The sequence below is a fragment of the Pelophylax lessonae genome (assembly GCF_965119305.1).
Source record: "Pelophylax lessonae genome assembly, chromosome: 4".
NCBI lineage: Eukaryota > Metazoa > Chordata > Amphibia > Anura > Ranidae > Pelophylax > Pelophylax lessonae.
In genome coordinates, this window is record NC_138771.1 from 154,189,951 (window position 1) to 154,208,921 (window position 18,971).

The 18,971-nt window shown below is 47.3% G+C and overlaps 1 protein-coding gene across 1 annotated transcript in view; it reads left to right on the forward strand.

Annotated features, from left to right (window-relative positions):
• Window positions 1-9,471, forward strand: part of TSPAN33 (tetraspanin 33) — a 137,017-nt gene extending 127,546 nt beyond the window's left edge. Inside the window, exon 9 of the mRNA XM_082256577.1 lies at window positions 9,453-9,471. The gene's annotated coding sequence lies outside the window, so the exon portion shown is untranslated. The remainder of the gene's footprint in view (window positions 1-9,452) is intronic.
• The last annotated feature ends 9,500 nt before the right edge of the window (window positions 9,472-18,971 follow it).

Sequence of the window (18,971 nt, forward strand, 5' to 3'; positions counted from 1 at the left end):
CCACTGCTTAATTTTACTTCTCTCTTCTAGGATGAACGTCTAATTCAGACACCACCGAAAAATTGCAGCACGCCATTTTGGAGGTGTTAAATATACTTGCACTGCTTTGTAGGTAACTTTGCAAGTTCAAAATGAAAACCTGCATAAACAGTATCTCACAAAAGTGAGTACACCCCTCACATCTTTTAAAATATTTTTTTATATCTTTTCATGTGACAACACTGAAGAAATTACACTTTGCTACAATGTAAAGTAGTGAGTGTACAGCTTGTACACAGTGTAAATTTACTGTTCCCTCAAAATAACTCAACACACAGCCAATAATTTCCAAACCACTGGCAACAAAAGTGAGTACACCCCCTAAGTGAAAATGTCCATGTCATGCCGAGCGCTCCGGGTCCTGCAGCGTCCCCGGAGCACTCGAGGCATGCTGCGGGTAGCAGCGCTCCGGTCACCTTCCCCGACCGTGAGCACCGCTCCCCCGCACTCCTCACTCAGTCGGTCCGCGCGGCGGGACGTTCCCGCCCGCGGACTCCACTCACCTCCCGTTCGGTTTCCTCCCGGCGCGCGCGGCCCCGCTCTCTAGGGCGCGCGCGCGCCGCTGGTCTGAAATTTAAAGGGCCAGTGCACCACTAATTGGTGCCTGGTCCAATCACTCCAAATGCTATAAAAAACCACTTCCCCTTCCTGTCCTTACTGGATCTTGTTGCCTTTGGTACCTTGAGAAAGCTTTTGGTGTATCGTTCCCTGCCTGTGTATCCGACCTTCTGCTGTTGCCCCTGACTACGAACCTTGCCGCCTGCCTTGACCTTTTGCTCCGTCTGACCTTGCCTTTGCCTTGTCCTTCTGTACCGCGTCTGAATCAGCTGTCTTTGAGGTTGAGCCGTTACCGGTGGATACGACCTGGTTGCTACCGCCGCAGCAAGTCCATCCCGCCTTGCGGCGGGCTCTGGTGAAAACCGGTAGTAACTTAGAACCGGTCCCCTGGTACGGTCCACGCCAATCCCTCACTGACACAGAGGATCCACCTCCAGTGCCGTCACCTGCCGCCAGTCCGGACCCTGACAGTAGATCCAGCCATGGATCCCGCTGATGTGCCGCTGCCTAGTCTCGCTGACCTCACTACCGTGGTTGCCCAGCAGTCCCAGCAGATTGCCCAACAAGGACAACAAATGGCACAGTTGACCGCCATGCTGCAACAGCTTCTTCCCGCTCCGCAGCAGCCGCCTGCTTCTGCTTCTGCTTCTGCTTCCGCTCCACCTCCGCAGCCGGTGGCCGCCACCTCCGCTAGAATCCGTTTGTCTCTCCCGGACAAGTTTGATGGGGATTCTAAGATGTGCCGGGGATTCTTGTCCCAATGTTCCCTGCACCTGGAGATGTTGGCCGACCAGTTTCCTACGGAACGATCTAAGGTGGCCTTCATGGTCAGCTTATTGTCTGGGAAGGCCTTGGCCTGGGCCACGCCACTCTGGGACCGCAATGATCCTGCCACTGCCTCCGTCCAGTCTTTTGTCTCTGAAGTCCGCAGTGTCTTGGAGGAACCTGCCCGTGCCTCGTCAGCAGAAACGGCCTTGCTAAACCTCGTCCAAGGAGACGCTACAGTAGGCGAATATGCTATACAATTTCGCACACTGTCCTCCGAATTGACTTGGAACAACGACGCCCTCTGCGCAACTTTTAAAAAAGGTCTATCCAGTCATATCAAGGATGCTCTAGCCACACGAGAGATACCTGACTCCCTGACGGAACTCATCCACTTGGCTACTCGCATAGATATGCGCTTCCTTGAAAGACGCCAGGAACTTCGCCAAGAAAAGAATCTGGTTCGCAACAGGCGTTATCCACACCTGGCACCTCTCTTCCAGCAACCTTTGCAACCGGTTGCTGCGCCTCCCGCCGAGGAGGCCATGCAAGTGGATCGGGCTCGCCTGACCCAGCAAGAAAGGTCTCGTCGGAGGAATGAGAATTTATGTTTATATTGTGGGAGTTCCGAACATTTCTTAAAGGACTGTCCAGTTCGTCCACAGCGTCAGAGAAAAGCTCGCACCTAGTGAACGTAGGAGAGTCGTCGCTGGGTGTAGAGTCTTCCTCTCCACGCTTGTTGGTTCCAGTACGGATTTCTTCTGCCGCTAAAGTCTCCTTCCCTGCACAGGCCTTCTTGGACTCTGGTTCTGCAGGAAACTTCATTAGAGCCTCCTTCATAAACCGCTTTAAAATTCCTGTGATTCGTCTCGTCAAGCTTTCTTCATTTCTTCATTTCCACAGTTAACGGTGAGAATCTAAACTGTACCGTGCGTTATCGCACAGAACCTGTGCTCATGACCATAGGAGTCCTCCACCAAGAGACCATTGAATTTTTTGTTCTACCGAACTGCACCTCTGACGTCCTTCTTGGTCTGCCCTGGCTCCAGTGCCACTCTCCTACCCTCGACTGGACCTCTGGGGACATTAAATCATGGGGGCCTACCTGCCACACTCATTGCCTCAAGTCGGTACCGACTAGACAAGTCTCCGTTTCCTCACCCCTGCTCGGCCTTCCTAAGGCTTATCTGGACTTCTCTGACGTCTTTTGCAAGAAGCAGGCGGAGGTCTTACCACCACATAGACCCTATGATTGTCCCATTGATTTGCTTCCTGGTACCACGCCACCACGTGGCAGGATTTACCCTCTTTCCATCCCTGAAACCAAGGCCATGTCAGAATACGTTCAGGAGAACCTTAAGAAAGGTTTTATCAGGAAATCCTCTTTTCCTGCCGGAGCAGGATTTTTCTTTGTTGCCAAAAAGGATGGGTCACTACGCCCATGTATTGACTACCGCGGTCTTAACAAGATCACGGTAAAAAATCGCTACCCTTTGCCACTCATCTCGGAACTCTTTGACCGTCTGCGCGGAGCAAAGGTCTTCACCAAGCTTGACCTCAGGGGCGCTTATAATCTCATCAGAATCCGTGATGGAGATGAGTGGAAAACCGCTTTTAATACCAGAGATGGCCACTTTGAGTATCTCGTCATGCCGTTCGGCCTGTGCAACGCTCCTGCAGTCTTTCAAGACTTTGTCAACGAGATCTTCCGGGACATGTTGTATACTTGTGTAGTGGTCTATCTCGACGACATTCTAATCTTCTCCTCCACCCTGGAGGAACACCGTCGCCATTTTCGTCAAGTGCTTCAGCGCCTTCGTGTCAACCATCTGTACGCCAAAATGGAAAAATGTCTTTTTGAACGTAGCTGTCTGCCGTTTCTGGGATACCTAGTTTCTGGACAGGGTCTTCAAATGGACCCTGACAAACTCTCTGCAGTCTTGGATTGGCCACGCCCCTCAGGCCTTCGCTCTATTCAGCGCTTCCTTGGATTCGCCAATTATTACCGTCAGTTTGTTCCCCATTTCTCCACTATCGTGTCGCCTATTGTGGCCCTAACCAAGAAAGAAGCGAATCCGAAATCCTGGTCTCCCCAAGCTGAAGAAGCCTTTACTCGTCTTAAAGCCGCCTTCGCCTCCGCTCCAGTCTTGAATAGGCCTGATCCGTTGAAACCATTCTTCCTGGAGGTAGATGCCTCCTCTGTTGGAGCTGGAGCAGTTCTTCTTCAAAAATCTGCTAAAGGGAGAAACGTCACCTGCGGTTTCTTCTCAAAAACTTTTTCTCCTCCTGAAAAGAACTACGCCATCGGAGATCGTGAACTACTAGCCATTAAGTTGGCACTGGAAGAATGGAGACACCTTCTGGAAGGATCCCCTCATCCGATCACCATCTATACTGACCACAAAAATCTCTCGTACCTTCAGTCTGCCCAGCGCCTTAATCCACGCCAGGCCAGGTGGTCATTGTTCTTTGCCCGATTCACCTTCCAAATCCATTTTCGTCCTGCTGATAAGAACATTAGGGCGGATGCCCTATCACGCTCCACCGATGCCTCCGAGGATGAGACCGTTCCTCAACACATCATTCCTCCTGAGTGTCTAATTTCAACTGCTCCTGCTTCACTGGTACCAGTTCCTCCAGGGAAAACATTTGTTCCTCCACAACTTCGCCTGCGGACTCTCAAATGGGGTCACTCCTCTCACCTGGCGGGTCATGCTGGAATTAAAAAGACGACTCAACTAATTGCCAGACACTATTGGTGGCCTTCCTTTGAGAAAGATGTAACGGAGTTCGTTCGGGCTTGTACTGTCTGCGCACGTGATAAAACTCCCCGCCAGAAGCCTGCAGGTCTTCTTCTCCCTCTGCCAGTGCCTGAACAGCCTTGGTCCCACATAGCAATGGACTTCGTCACGGATCTTCCTGTATCCCATGGCAACACAGTCATATGGGTGGTTGTCGACAGGTTCTCTAAAATGGCACATTTTATTCCGCTTCCTGGTTTCCCTTCTGCGCCACAGCTGGCGAAGCAATTCTTTTTACACATTTTTCGTCTCCATGGTCTTCCTACACACATCGTCTCCGATAGAGGCGTTCAGTTTATCTCAAAGTTTTGGAGAGCTCTCTGCACCCAATTGAAGATCAAATTAAACTTCTCCTCTGCCTACCACCCTCAGTCCAATGGACAAGTGGAGAGGGTTAACCAGATCCTTGGTGACTACCTGCGACATTTCGTCTCCTCCCGTCAGGATGATTGGGCCGACTTTTTTTCCTGGGCCGAATTTTCTTACAACTTTAGAGACTCTGAGTCATCCACCAAATCTCCGTTTTTTGTGGTGTACGGCCTTCACCTGCTTCCCCCCCTCCCCATCCCCACTTCTTCTGGAGTTCCTGCTGTTGATGACTTGACCCTGGACTTCTCCTCCATCTGGAAAGAGACTCAAAAGTCGCTCACCCTGGCCTCTTCTCGCATGAAGAGACATGCAGATAGGAAAAGAAGAACTCCTCCTGTCTTTTCTCCTGGGGACAGAGTGTGGCTCTCTGCCAAATACATCCGGTTTCGGGTCCCCAGCTACAAACTGGGTCCACGTTATCTTGGGCCTTTTAAAATCAAAAGCCAAATTAATGCTGTCTCTTACAAACTCCATCTTCCTCCTTCACTTCGTATTCACAACTCCTTTCATGTATCCCTCCTCAAACCCCTCATTCTTAACCGATTCTCCCCCAAGGTCATCGTTCCTGCTCCTGTCTCTGGGTCCTCTGACGTCTTCTTGGTGAAAGACATCCTCGCCTCCAAAGTTGTCAGAGGTAAAAAAAATTTTCTTGTTGACTGGGAGAATTGTGGTCCCGAAGAGAGGTCGTGGGAACCTGAGTCCAATATCCTCGACAAAGAGCTCATCCACAGGTTCCTGGGCTCCAAGAAGAGGGGGAGACCAAAGGGGGGGGTACTGTCATGCCGAGCGCTCCGGGTCCTGCAGCGTCCCCGGAGCACTCGAGGCATGCTGCGGGTAGCAGCGCTCCGGTCACCTTCCCCGACCGTGAGCACCGCTCCCCCGCACTCCCCACTCAGTCGGTCCGCGCGGCGGGACGTTCCCGCCCGCGGACTCCACTCACCTCCCGTTCGGTTTCCTCCCGGCGCGCGCGGCCCCGCTCTCTAGGGCGCGCGCGTGCCGCTGGTCTGAAATTTAAAGGGCCAGTGCACCACTAATTGGTGCCTGGTCCAATCACTCCAAATGCTATAAAAAACCACTTCCCCTTCCTGTCCTTGCTAGATCTTGTTGCCTTTGGTACCTTGAGAAAGCTTTTGGTGTATCGTTCCCTGCCTGTGTATCCGACCTTCTGCTGTTGCCCCTGACTACGAACCTTGCCGCCTGCCTTGACCTTTTGCTCCGTCTGACCTTGCCTTTGCCTTGTCCTTCTGTACCGCGTCTGAATCAGCTGTCTTTGAGGTTTAGCCGTTACCGGTGGATACGACCTGGTTGCTACCGCCGCAGCAAGTCCATCCCGCCTTGCGGCGGGCTCTGGTGAAAACCGGTAGTAACTTAGAACCGGTCCCCTGGTACGGTCCACGCCAATCCCTCACTGACACAGAGGATCCACCTCCAGTGCCGTCACCTGCCGCCAGTCCGGACCCTGACAGTCCAAATTGGGCCCAAAGTTTCAATATTTCCTGTGGCCACCATTATTTTCCAGCACTGCCTTAACCCTCGGACATGGAGTTCACCGGAGCTTCACAGGCTGCCACTGGAGTCCTCTTCCACTCCTCAATGAAGACATCACGGAGCTGGTGGATGTTAGAGACCTTGCGCTCCTCCACCTTCTGTTTGAGGATGCCCCACAGATGCTCAATAGGGTTTAGGTCTGGAGACATGCTTGGCCAGTCCATCACCTTTACCCTTATCTTCTTTAGGAAGGCAGTAGTCGTGTTGGAGGTGTGTTTTGGGTCGTTATCATGTTATCTCTGAAGGGAGGGGATCATGGCTCTGCTTCAGTATGTCACAGTACGTGTTTGCATTCATGGTTCCCTCAATAAACTGTAGCTCCCAAGTCCCGGACCATGACACTAACACCGCCATGCTTGACAGTAGGCAAGACTCACTTGTCTTTGTACTCCTCACCTGGTTGCCGCCACACACACTTGACACCATCTGAACCAAATAAGTTTATCTTGGTCTCATCAGACCACAGGACATGGTTCCAGTAATCCATGTCCTTAGTCTGCTTGTATTCAGCAAACTGTTTGCGGGCTTTCTTGTGCGTCATCTTTAGAAGAGGCTTCCATCTGGGACACCAGCCATGCAGACCAATTTGATGCAGTGTGCGGTGTATGGTCTGAGCACTGACAGGCTGACTCCCCACCCATTCAACCTCTGCAGCAATGCTGGCAGCACTCGAACATCTATTTCCCAAAGACAACCTCTGAATATGTTGCTGAGCACGTGCACCCAACTTCTTTGATCGACCATGGCAAGGCCTGTTCTGAGTGGAACCTGTCCTGTTTAACTGTTGTATGGTCTTGACCACTGTGCTGCAGCTCCGTTTTAGGGTCTTGGCAATCTTCTTATAGCCTAGACCATCTTTATGTAGAGCAACAATTTTTTTTTTTTTTCAGATCCTCAGAGAGTTCTTTTGCATGAGGTGCCATGTTGAATTTCACATGACACTGGGGAGGGAAAATGGCTAATTGAGCCCAATTTGGACATGTTTTTTAGGGGTGTACTCACTTTTGTTGACAGAGGTTTAGACAATTATTGCTGTGTGTTGAGTTATTTTGAGGGGACAGCAAATTTACTGTTAGGCTCCTTTCACACGAGCAGTGCGTTCGGCGGACTTGGTTTTTCTCAGCGGGGATCAATCCGCTGATCCCGGCTGAGCAGGCGGGAGACAGCTCCGTCTCTGCTCACTGTGCAGAGACGGAGCTGTCAGAGCCCCGCACTCCTCTATGGGAGACCGGATGAAAACGGACCGCCTGAAAAACTGACCGGCGGACCAGATCAGAAAGCCCGTGTGAAAGGGGCCTCATACTACTTTATATTAAAAAAGAATAGCGCGCAAATGCAAAAGAAATTACTACCAAATCTGAAGAGAGTCCATAAATAAAAATGGGGGTTTGGTCCCACCATATGGCCATATCGTGCTCAAGCCCACTACTGCGTCAAAGTACCCCATTATCAGTGGGTCCTACACTATCCATGAAAAAGAGATGAATCCAGCCCTTCTAACCCTTGGAGACAACACTCCTTGCTGGGAAAAATGTGCAAATGCACTACAGGGGACTCCTCCTATATCCATTTGATGGTGGACACTGATTGAGTACAGGTGTATGTGGGGGGTGGGGAGGGCTGCTCAACCTCGATAGTCTGGTCAGACCGAATACATAATAAACAGGCAAAAAATTTGGGGGAGCATACCCATGTATTTCCAAAGCTGCTGCAGCTATGAACCAAAAGACATGTATATTAAAAAAGAATAGCGCGCAAATGCAAAAGAAATTACTACCAAATCTGAAGAGAGTCCATAAATAAAAATGGGGGTTTGGTCCCACCATATGGCCATATCGTGCTCAAGCCCACTACTGCGTCAAAGTACCCCATTATCAGTGGGTCCTACACTATCCATGAAAAAGAGATGAATCCAGCCCTTCTAACCCTTGGAGACAACACTCCTTGCTGGGAAAAATGTGCAAATGCACTACAGGGGACTCCTCCTATATCCATTTGATGGTGGACACTGATTGAGTACAGGTGTATGTGGGGGGTGGGGAGGGCTGCTCAACCTCGATAGTCTGGTCAGACCGAATACATAATAAACAGGCAAAAAATTTGGGGGAGCATACCCATGTATTTCCAAAGCTGCTGCAGCTATGAACCAAAAGACATGTATATTAAAAAAGAATAGCGCGCAAATGCAAAAGAAATTACTACCAAATCTGAAGAGAGTCACTGATAATGGGGTACTTTGACGCAGTAGTGGGCTTGAGCACGATATGGCCATATGGTGGGACCAAACCCCCATTTTTATTTATGGACTCTCTTCAGATTTGGTAGTAATTTCTTTTGCATTTGCGCGCTATTCTTTTTTAATATACATGTCTTTTGGTTCATAGCTGCAGCAGCTTTGGAAATACATGGGTATGCTCCCCCAAATTTTTTGCCTGTTTATTATGTATTCGGTCTGACCAGACTATCGAGGTTGAGCAGCCCTCCCCACCCCCCACATACACCTGTACTCAATCAGTGTCCACCATCAAATGGATATAGGAGGAGTCCCCTGTAGTGCATTTGCACATTTTTCCCAGCAAGGAGTGTTGTCTCCAAGGGTTAGAAGGGCTGGATTCATCTCTTTTTCATGGATAGTGTAGGACCCACTGATAATGGGGTTCTTTGACGCAGTAGTGGGCTTGAGCACGATATGGCCATATGGTGGGACCAAACCCCCATTTTTATTTATGGACTCTCTTCAGATTTGGTAGTAATTTCTTTTGCATTTGCGCGCTATTCTTTTTTAATATACATGTCTTTTGGTTCATAGCTGCAGCAGCTTTGGAAATACATGGGTATGCTCCCCCAAATTTTTTGCCTCCTCATACTACTTTACATTGCAGCAAAGTGTCATTTCTTCAGTGTTGTCACATGAAAAGATACAATAAAATATTTACAAAAATGTGAGGGGGTGTACTAACTTTTGTGAGATACTATATGTAGATGATCCTCATCATACTCTAAAGCAGGGGCGTCCAACCTGTGACCCACCAGCCGCTTGCAGTCAAAGACGGCTATGAATGCAGCCCAACACCAAATCCTAAACTTACTTAAAAATGTTGATTTTTTTTTGCATTTACACTTAGCAAGCACATGTAGCTGAAAAAAAATTTGACAGTGTCTCTTTACTGGACTTTCTCTTTCCAAAGCAAAATATCCCACTCTTCACGATCACTCCTTATTCATGTCATCAGTTTTCGTCAACGCATATTTGTGAGCAACTATTTTCAAGGATGAAGTACAAGAAGGGCAGAATTAGAACCAAAATATCTGATGAGTACCTTGAGAACTCATTGAAAATAGCTACTACATCCATTGAACCAGATATTAAAGAATTACTAAGCCCCCCACAGTAAAATCAGTCTGTATATGCAGTAAAGCCTGCTTGTTATACTCACTGTGGAACCTAAGGGGTTAATCCTCTGCATTGTGTAAAAAGGATGGGTGATCCTGTCTTCCCTGATCCTCCTCTTTTTTAACCACGTCAGCTCCCGAAGGTTTTACCCCCTAATGACCAGGCCATTTTTTGCAATATGGCATTGCGTTTCTTTAACTGACAATTGCGCGGTCCTGTGACGCTGTAGCCAAATAAAATTGATGGTTTTTTTTCCCCACAAATAGAGCTTTCTTTTGATGTTTTTTTGATTATCTCTGCGGTTGTTATTTTTTTTGTGCTATAAACAAATAAATACCGACAATTTTGAAAAAACAAAATATTTTTTACTTTCTGCTAGGAAACTGTCCCAATAAAAAATTTAAAAAAATCAAATCTTTTCATAAATTTAGGCCAATATGTATTCTGCTAAAAGAAAATCCCAATAGGTGTATTTTGATTGGTTTGCGCAAAGGTTATAGCGTCTACAAACAATGGGAAACATTTATAGACTTTTTAACTAGTAATGGCGGCGATCTGCAATTTTTGGAGGGACTGCGACATTGCGGCGGACAAATCTGATCTGTTAGGGACCAGTGACACCAATACAACGATCAATGCTAAAAAAAATGCACTGTTACTGTGTAAATGATACTTGCAGGGAAGGGGTCAACACTAGGGGCGATCAGGGGGTTAAGTGTCCTAATACTGTGCCGTTTCTTCAGAGCAGTCCCATGAATGCGCGCGGGAGTGACGTCAATAGGGCTCCGCCCAGTCACAGAGTCGGAGCCGCGAACCCGGAAGGAAGAACGGGTATAGATGGACGCCATCTCCAGCAATGACATTGCATCGCTGGAACGCTTCGTTTTCAGGTAAGATTAACATATTGTGCTAGTATACGATTCATACTGGCACATTATGCCTTTGCCTTGCAGGTATGGAAAAAAAAAAAGTGCAGTGGTTTACAACCACTTTAATGACCAGGCCATTTGTTTGCGAAACATCACTGTGTTATTTCAACTGATAATTGCGCGGTTGTGCAATGCTGTACCCAAATAAAATTGATGTCGTTTTTTACCCACAAATAGAGCTTTCTTTTGGTGGTATTTGTACACCTCTGCGGTTTTTATTTTGTGTGCTATAAAGAAAAAAAGACTGACAATTTTGAAAAAAATATATATTTTTTACTTTATGCTCTTAAACACATCCAATAAAAAAAATGTAAAAAATCTAATTTATTCATCAGTTTAGGCCAATATGTATTCTGCTTCATGTTTTTGGTAAAAAAAAATCCCAATAAGCATATATTGATTGGTTTGTGCAAAAGTTATAGCGTCTACAAACTATGGGATATATTTATGTAATTTTAATATTTTTTATTGTTTTTACTAGTAATGATCAGTGATCAGTGATTTTTAGCGGGACTGCAACATTTTGGCTGGAAAAGTCTGACACCAGAATGGTGATTGCATTTTCCTTTTCAGGCTTTCTTTCTTCTACTTTCATCTGGTGATCTGGCCAGTAAGTCTGTTGCTTTTCAAAATAACAAGCTCTCTTGTAGATTTGTCAGTCAAGACAAACCATTTACCACTGACAGGGGTGCGTACAGTGATCAGCTTTTCACACTGATCCACTTTTTTTCAGGGGACTCACCAGAGAAGACCTGGCACTTTCACCAATACCCAGTGTGGCATGCTCCCATGTGCAGTGTCGCAGGCACTGTCCACTAGCACACGAGTGGACGTGATAGGTTCTGCCACCTATTGGCCTTTGTAAGGATGGCAGCCCTGCTCACTGGTTGCTGGATGACTGTCAGCTTCCCTATGTTCCTGTGTGCGCTGTTATTGGATTTCCTGTTACCGACCCAGCTTGCCTTTGGACCTGTCTTGTCTCCACTCCTGGCTCTGACCCCAACTTCTTCTACTGGCTTTGCTGCTACCTGAATACCTGTGCATGACCTCGGCTTGTTCCTGACTTTGCAACCTTCCTCTGTTCCTGACTGACCTACTGTGCATGATCCTTGGCCTGGCTCCTGACTCTGCTTTCAGCCTTGCTCTGCTGTTAAGACCCGTCTGCTACTTCTGAGAGGCGTTTGCCCTGCAGTCAAACCTGCTCTATCCTGTCCACATCAGATGGTCATCCTCTCAGCTCTTCAGGCTACCACAGCTGGCAGCCCATGCTTCTTTTGGCAGGGCACCTCCTGTCACTAAGTTCAGGGGTGCTCTGGACTTTGGATGTGCTTTCGTGCAATTTAAAGAATAAGTTCACCTTTAGTAACATGTTATCATATTCAGGGTGTAACATGTTATTAAAACACCTGCCAGCACCACACCCAATCCCCCATTGTGACAGTGGATAGGGGATCTTTTCCCTGTACCCATTGTCACAATTCAAAAACAGTGTGGCCGTGCGGGACTTCTCCCACACAGCCTCATCCTTCATTCACAGAGTTCTGTGAATGAATGAACTGTAAGTACTATCTGCCACTACGGCTAATGGCTTGTAGTTCTCAATGAACTTCCAGGGCACTGATGAGCACTTTCATAGTTTATTGATCTTCCTGCACTTCAGTAAAGCCCCGTACACACGTACCGATCGTCGGCCGAACGATCGGCCGTCTTTTGTCCAGGGCTGTCGTGTCTGTTGAAAACTGCAAAAGACTGCACACGAATTTTGTCGGCCAACAACAGCCGACTGCAGAAGTGATGTCATGTGATGGTTAACTTTCCTTGTCTTTTTTCTTTTCTGAGCATGCCCAGTCTTGCTAATCTGCTGTCTGTCGGCCGAAATCTGTACTGACTGGCGAACAATCGGCCGTTCTGGTGTTGGCCAACAAAAATTTTGCCTGCACGACAGATTCTGTTCGGCCGAAAATGCGCTGTCGGCTGTCGGAAGCATCATACTAACAAGCCTACAATCGGCCGATCGGTCGTCGGCTGAATATTTACGGCCGACAATCGCTACGTGTGTACGGGGCTTAACTCTCTGCCCGTACAGAAGATACTGACAGTCTGCAGGAGCCTGACATTGCACCTGCAATCTGCTGATCGTGGATGAAATGCTTTACAGGCACTTAAGAAAAAATAAAAATAAATGCATTTCTTCTTTATTTTTTTGTGTTTTTAAAGTGAACTTATCCTTCAGTGCCTCGTTCACATTTATGCGATGCGGGATCCCTGCGAATCCACTATGGTTTTCCGCATTGCATTCACCTAGCAGGCAGTTCCCACTACCATATGCGAATCATAGGGGGGTGTCCATACAAAGTTAACGACACCCCCAGATCAGTTTGCATATCGCAGTGCGAACTGACAGTTCGGACATGAATCGAATCGCATTGGTAAGAACCACCATGCAATCCAATTCTGCTGCGGACCCAAGAAAGGGTCCTGTGCGTGTTCAGTCCGAATCCGATGCAAATTCAGCCATACTATCTGTATGGCTGAATTTCGCATCGCACAGACATCGCAGGTGATTTTCAGAGCAGTGCACTCCGAATCACATGCGATGTCTGTCATCGCTATACTGTGAACCGGCACTCAAGGATACACGCACCTGCAGTGTGACCATTTACATAGGATTTATTGGGGAATAGCTTTCATGCTGTTTTGTTGTCCTGGAAAAACACAGATAAAAGCCCACCAGTGTAAAAGGGGCCTACAACCTTTATCCCAAAAAGAAAAAACTGTTTGCTGTAACTGCTTATAAAGTGTGAGCTGTAGTATGGCTTCAATTTGTTAGTGTATCTAAATCTTCTAGTACAATTACCACTCCCCTTCCCCAGACTGACAATGCTGCTTTTCAAAGGTGCCCCCTGTGCTCCTTTATCCAGAGTGGTGTCTATATAATACAGGAAGTGGGTTACCTGCCAGACCACCATATATAGACAGAGGGAAAAAAGCCTAAAAAAAGAAAACCGATGCAACCACCACATCTAATGATTGCTAAGCTGCAATATGTTACATTTTTGGTTTGGAGTTTAATACATAAACACTAAGGCTGGCCATACACTATACAATTTTCTTATTCAATTTCCTTTAGATTTACCTTAAACTATGTAGTGCAAGGGCCTGCCTGATTGCATACAAATTGAAAGTGTTTAGGTTTGACCCTATATTACATGGTTTTGGTAAATCTAAAGGAAAGTTGAACAAGAAAATTGTATAGTGTATGGCCAGACTAACTGTTCTTAAAAATATTCCATTCCCCCTTCTCCTGCCTTTCCTGTGTAAAAAAAAGTTCTGTATACTTACCTTTTTTTAATCCGGTCTGGTCAACTGATCCTGCAACTCCAGCTCCTCTGCGTCATGGAGCATGCGTCGTGACATTGCTCATAGGCTCCCATGCCTCTGCCGTTGTCAGCATTCTCTCCTTTCCCCTGCAGCCACTACTCACTGACACAGGGGAGCTGGAGCTATAGGATCACATGACCAGACCCCAGAGCAGGCTAAAAAAGGTAGGTATACGGATCTTTTTTTTCACATTTTTAAGAATAGTTAGTGTTAGGCTTGAATTCCACTTTAAAGTGGTTGTAAAGTCAGGTTTTTTATCTTAATGCTTTCTATGCATTGAGATAAAAAGCCTTCTGTGTGCAGCAGCCCCCCCTCAGCCCCCCTAATACTTACCTGAGCCCCATCCAGATCCAGCGATGTTCAAGGAGTGTCTCAGCTGCCTGGGACTTCCCTCCTCATTGGTTGAGACAGCAGCGCGACGCCATTGACTCCCGCTGCTGTCAATCAAAGTCAGTCAGCCAGTGAGGAGAGAAAAGGGGCAGGACTGAGCCACAGCTCCATGTCTGAATGGACACAGGGAGTTGTGGTACGGCTCGGGTGCCCCCTTAGCAAGCTGCTTGCTGAGGGGGCACTCAACAGGAGGGAGAGGCCAGGAAAGCTGAAGAGGGATCCGAGAAGAGGAGGATCTGGGCTGCTCTGTGCTAAATCACTGCAACAGAGCAGGTAAGTATAATATGTTTGTTATTTTCAACTAAAAAAAACAAAAAACGAGACTTTAGTATCACTTTAACCACTTAACCACTAGAGCATTTTGCTGTCTTACGTCTGGGCCACTTTTGGCGATTCAGCGCTGTGCGACTTTAACTGACAATTGCGCGGTCGTGCGATGCTGTACCCAAACGGAATTTACATCCTTTTTTTCCCACAAACAGAGCTTTCTTTTGGTGGTATTTGATCACCTGTGCGATTTTTACTTTTTGCGCTATAAACAAAAAAAAGCGTTTATTTTGAAGAAATAACAATATTTTTAACATTTTTTTTATATGAAATTCCCCCCCAAAAAAATGTAAAAAACAATTTTTTTTTAATTTTTGGCCAATTTGTTTTCTGCTACCTATGTTTGGTAAAAAAAAATCACAAAAGGCATATTTTGATTGGTTTGCGCATAAGTTATTGCGTTTACTAACAAAGGGAAAGATTTCTGTCATTTTTGGTGTTTTTTTTTTTAACGCGTAATGGCGGCGATCTGCGATTTTTTTTTGCGGGACTGCGACATTGCGGCGGACAGATCGGACCCTTGACTGACATTTTTGACACTTTTGGGCGTACCAGTGACATTTCTACAGTAATCAGTGCTATATATATGCACTGTTACTGTAAAAATGACACTGGCAGGGAAGGGGTTAATTTTATTGGAGAGGGAGGGGTTAATGTATGCCTGGTGCTTACTAACGTGTGGGGGGGAGGTGACTGAGTGACACAAGGACAGATCGAGGGTTCAGCTATGCTGAACCCTGAAATCTGACCCTGCCTGTCACTTAGGAGATCCGCCCGCTCTGTTTACACAGGCGGGCGGATCTCCAAACTAGATTCCCCGACAATCGGGGAAGAGCAGCGGCGATCGCCGCTGCTCTTCCCCTGGCCCGACTCCCGCTGTGACTGAAAAAAGCGGGAGTGAGCCTCCGGCGGCGCGCGCGCGCCGCTGAGAGAGGGGAATGTCTGGTGACGTAGACCTACGTCGCCAGACGATAACGAGCCACTGTGCTGCAGTAGTAGCACAGTGAGCAGTGGTAAAGCGGTTATTTCAATGTGTTTTTTTTTTTTTTTGAGGGGGGGGGGGGGTTTGTTTGTTTTGTTAGCATTTAAAGTGATTGTAAAGTCTCAGTTTTTTTTTTTTTTTTTAACCACTTAAGCCCCGGAGGATTTGGCTGCTAAACGTCCAGGGGGTATTTTGCGATTCGGCACTGCGTGACTTTAACGGACAATTGCGCGGTCGTGCGATGCTGTACCTAAACAAATTTGGCGTCCTTTTTTTCCCACAAACAGAGCTTTCTTTTGGTGGTATTTGATCACCTGTGCGATTTTTTGATCATGCGCTATAAACAAAAAAAAAGCGTCAATTTTGCAAAAACAGCAATATTTTTCACATTTTTTTATATGAAATTCCCCCCCAAAAAAATGTAAAAATCAAAATTTTTTAACATTTTCGACCAATTTGTTTTATGCTACCTATGTTTGGTAAAAAAAATCGCAAAAAGCGTATTTTGATTGGTTTGCGCAAAAGTTATCGCGTTTACTAACAAAGGGAAAGATTTTTGTCATTTTTGTTGTTTTTTTTTTAACGCATAATGGCGGCGATCTGCGATTTTTTTTGCGGTACTGCGACATTGGTGGCGAACAGATCAGACCCTTGACTGACATTTTTGACACTTTTGGGGTTACCAGTGACATTTCTACAGTAATCAGTGCTATAAATATGCACTGTTACTGTTTAAATACACTGGTAGTGAAGGGGTTAACTTTATTTGGGAGGGAGGGGCTGTGTGTGTCCCTAGGGGCGTGCTTTCTACTGTGATTGGCTGTGGCTTGAGCTGTAAGGACACTGATCAACGTAGTAGATCTACAAGTAATCTACATAGTAGATCCGTGTGATCAGTGTCTTTACACCGAGGAGAATGACAGGCAGCTTGTTTACACAAGCTGCCTGACTTTCTCCCTCTCCCCCGCCGATCGCAGAGTGGCCGGCGGACATCGGGTCCGCCGGTCACACGCGCGGGGGGGTCCGTGACCGCGCGGGAGCGGGAGCGCGCCGCGGGAGCGCGCCGCCGGCGGCGCGCGCTCGCTCCCCAGACCCTCCCAGGCTAGTGACGTACCGATACGTCACTCTGCCTGTGAGGGGCTGACCGCCGCAGTATATAGTCGTGCGGCGGTCGGCAAGCGGTTAACCACTTAAGGATTTGGCTGCTCAATGACCAGGCCCTATTTTGCGGTTAAAGGACAATTGCGCAGTCGTGTGACGCTGTACCCTAACGAAACGAGGTCCTTTTTTTCTCACAAATATTGCTTTCTTTTGGTGGTATTTGATCACCTGTGCGATTTTTATTTTTTGCGCTATAAACAAAAAAGAGCGACAATTTTGAAAAAATGACAATATTTTTCAAATTTTTTTTATATGAAATTTAAAAAAAAATGTAAAAATCGAATTTTTTTAACATTTTAGGCTAATCTGTTTTCTGCTACATATTTTTGGTGAAAAAAATTGCAATAAGCGTATTTTGATTGGTTTGCGCAAAAGTTATTGCATTTACTAACTACTGGAAATATTTCTGTCATTTTTATTGTTTTTTTTTTTACTAGTAATGGCGGCGATCTGCATTTTTTTTTTTTGCAGGACTGCGACATTGGGGCGGACAGATAGGACCCCTAACTGACATTTTTGACACTTTTGCGGGTACCAGTGACATTACTACAGTAATCAGTGCTAAAAATATGCACTGTTACTGTAAAAATGACATTGGCAGGGAAGAGGTTAACATTACTGGTGATCAGTGGGTTAAATGTATCCCTAGGGGCGTGATTCTAGCTGTCAGGGAGCGTGGCTTGTAAAGTAATCACAGAGACATGTGATCCTATATAGCAGGATCACATAGCCTCTGTGATCACTTCAGGGAGAATGACAGGCGGCTGTGTTTACATCAGCCGCCTGTCTTTCTCTCTCAGCTGCGGGAGATCGCGAGTTACCGGCGGCCATCGGAGCCGCAGGTCACACGCACTGGCTCCCCAGCTGACGAGCGGGGGCGGGAGTGCGCCGGCGGCAGAGCCACATAACTTGCTGTTATGGGGTTGGAGGATATAATCAAAACACTACATGTGCAGTGCTGCATTGAGATCTGTGACTCCCTTTGCTGTGGTGACAGATAGGACTTGTGGCCTTTCCATTCACAGATCTGTGAATGGATGATGTGGGGGGAGCCACACAAAGCCACACTAATATAAAAAATCAACCGGGTGCTTAAAGCGGAGTTCCAGCCATTTCACTCACCTGTCCAACGGTCCAGCGATGCGGCCGCCCGAAGCCTCGATCCTCTCCCTCGGCGCCGGCATCACTGCTGTGGGCACCCGGCTGTGACAGTTTGCGGCTTCACAGCCGGGTACCCACTGCGCATGCACGAGTCGCGCTGCGCGTCTTGATTGGCCGGCAATCTTCTGGGACCTCTGACATGTCCCAGAAGATTGCAGGGAGGGAGGGGGAGAGGAGAACTTCCGTTCAGGGCGCCGCGGCGCTCTGAGCGGAAGTGGGAGCGGGTACCTGTCAAAACTAGGTACCCGCTCCCCCCCCCCCCCCCCAAAAAAATGACACGCCAAATGTGGCATGTCAGGGGGTTAGAATACCTAAAGCGGAAGTTCCACTTTTGGGTGGAACTCCGCTTTAATATGAGTGTAAGAGAAGCTCAGCTTATTCCCACATGACTGACATGAATAGCTTGACTCCGCCCATACATATAGGGTTGCAGAGCATTATGCGAGTGTTAAAACCAAACCCATATACTGTTCACGTGCATGGATGTCAGTCCTACACCTCTACTCCACATCCTCCTGGTTATTTTACACATTAACCTCTCCGTGCCAGAGGTACTCAAGGCTTTAAAGGCTTTACACATTGTCCAAATAGAAGCTCCAGAAGCCCAACCATCCACCTGATTTCCATGAGACTGGGGGGCCAGGGCCACCTACTGTAATGCATGGTATATGAGCTCTGAACCTCAGAGCAGGGACTCCTTGTCCTCCATTACCATCCACTCTAGAGCCGACCAGGCTTGCACTGGTAAAACACAACACTCTCCCCATGACAATGACTGTACTTTACACATCACTCCCGTTGGAACACCAGAGGCTTCCTGTTGCAAATGTAGTTTCTTTACTTTTAAGCCATTAGCAAACAGTCCATAATAATGGTGAGGTAGAACATATCAGTCTGTTACATCATGGCATCTTGCAAAACAGTGGAAGAACAAGGTGGTACTCACAACCAGTTCCTGTAAACCAAGGGCAAAGTTCTGCACATTCCCTCTCAGGAAGGGGAGAACACGCCAAGACCCTTCAGCTCTCCTCTCCTTCTGTGGCGCCAGGCAGAGAGTCCCTCTGACCCAAGCTCCACTCGCTATATAAGGTCACCCCATGTTACTACCCCACCGCTAGGAGAAGCAACCCTTAACGTCAAACTTTATCCTCTGTGACACGAGGAGA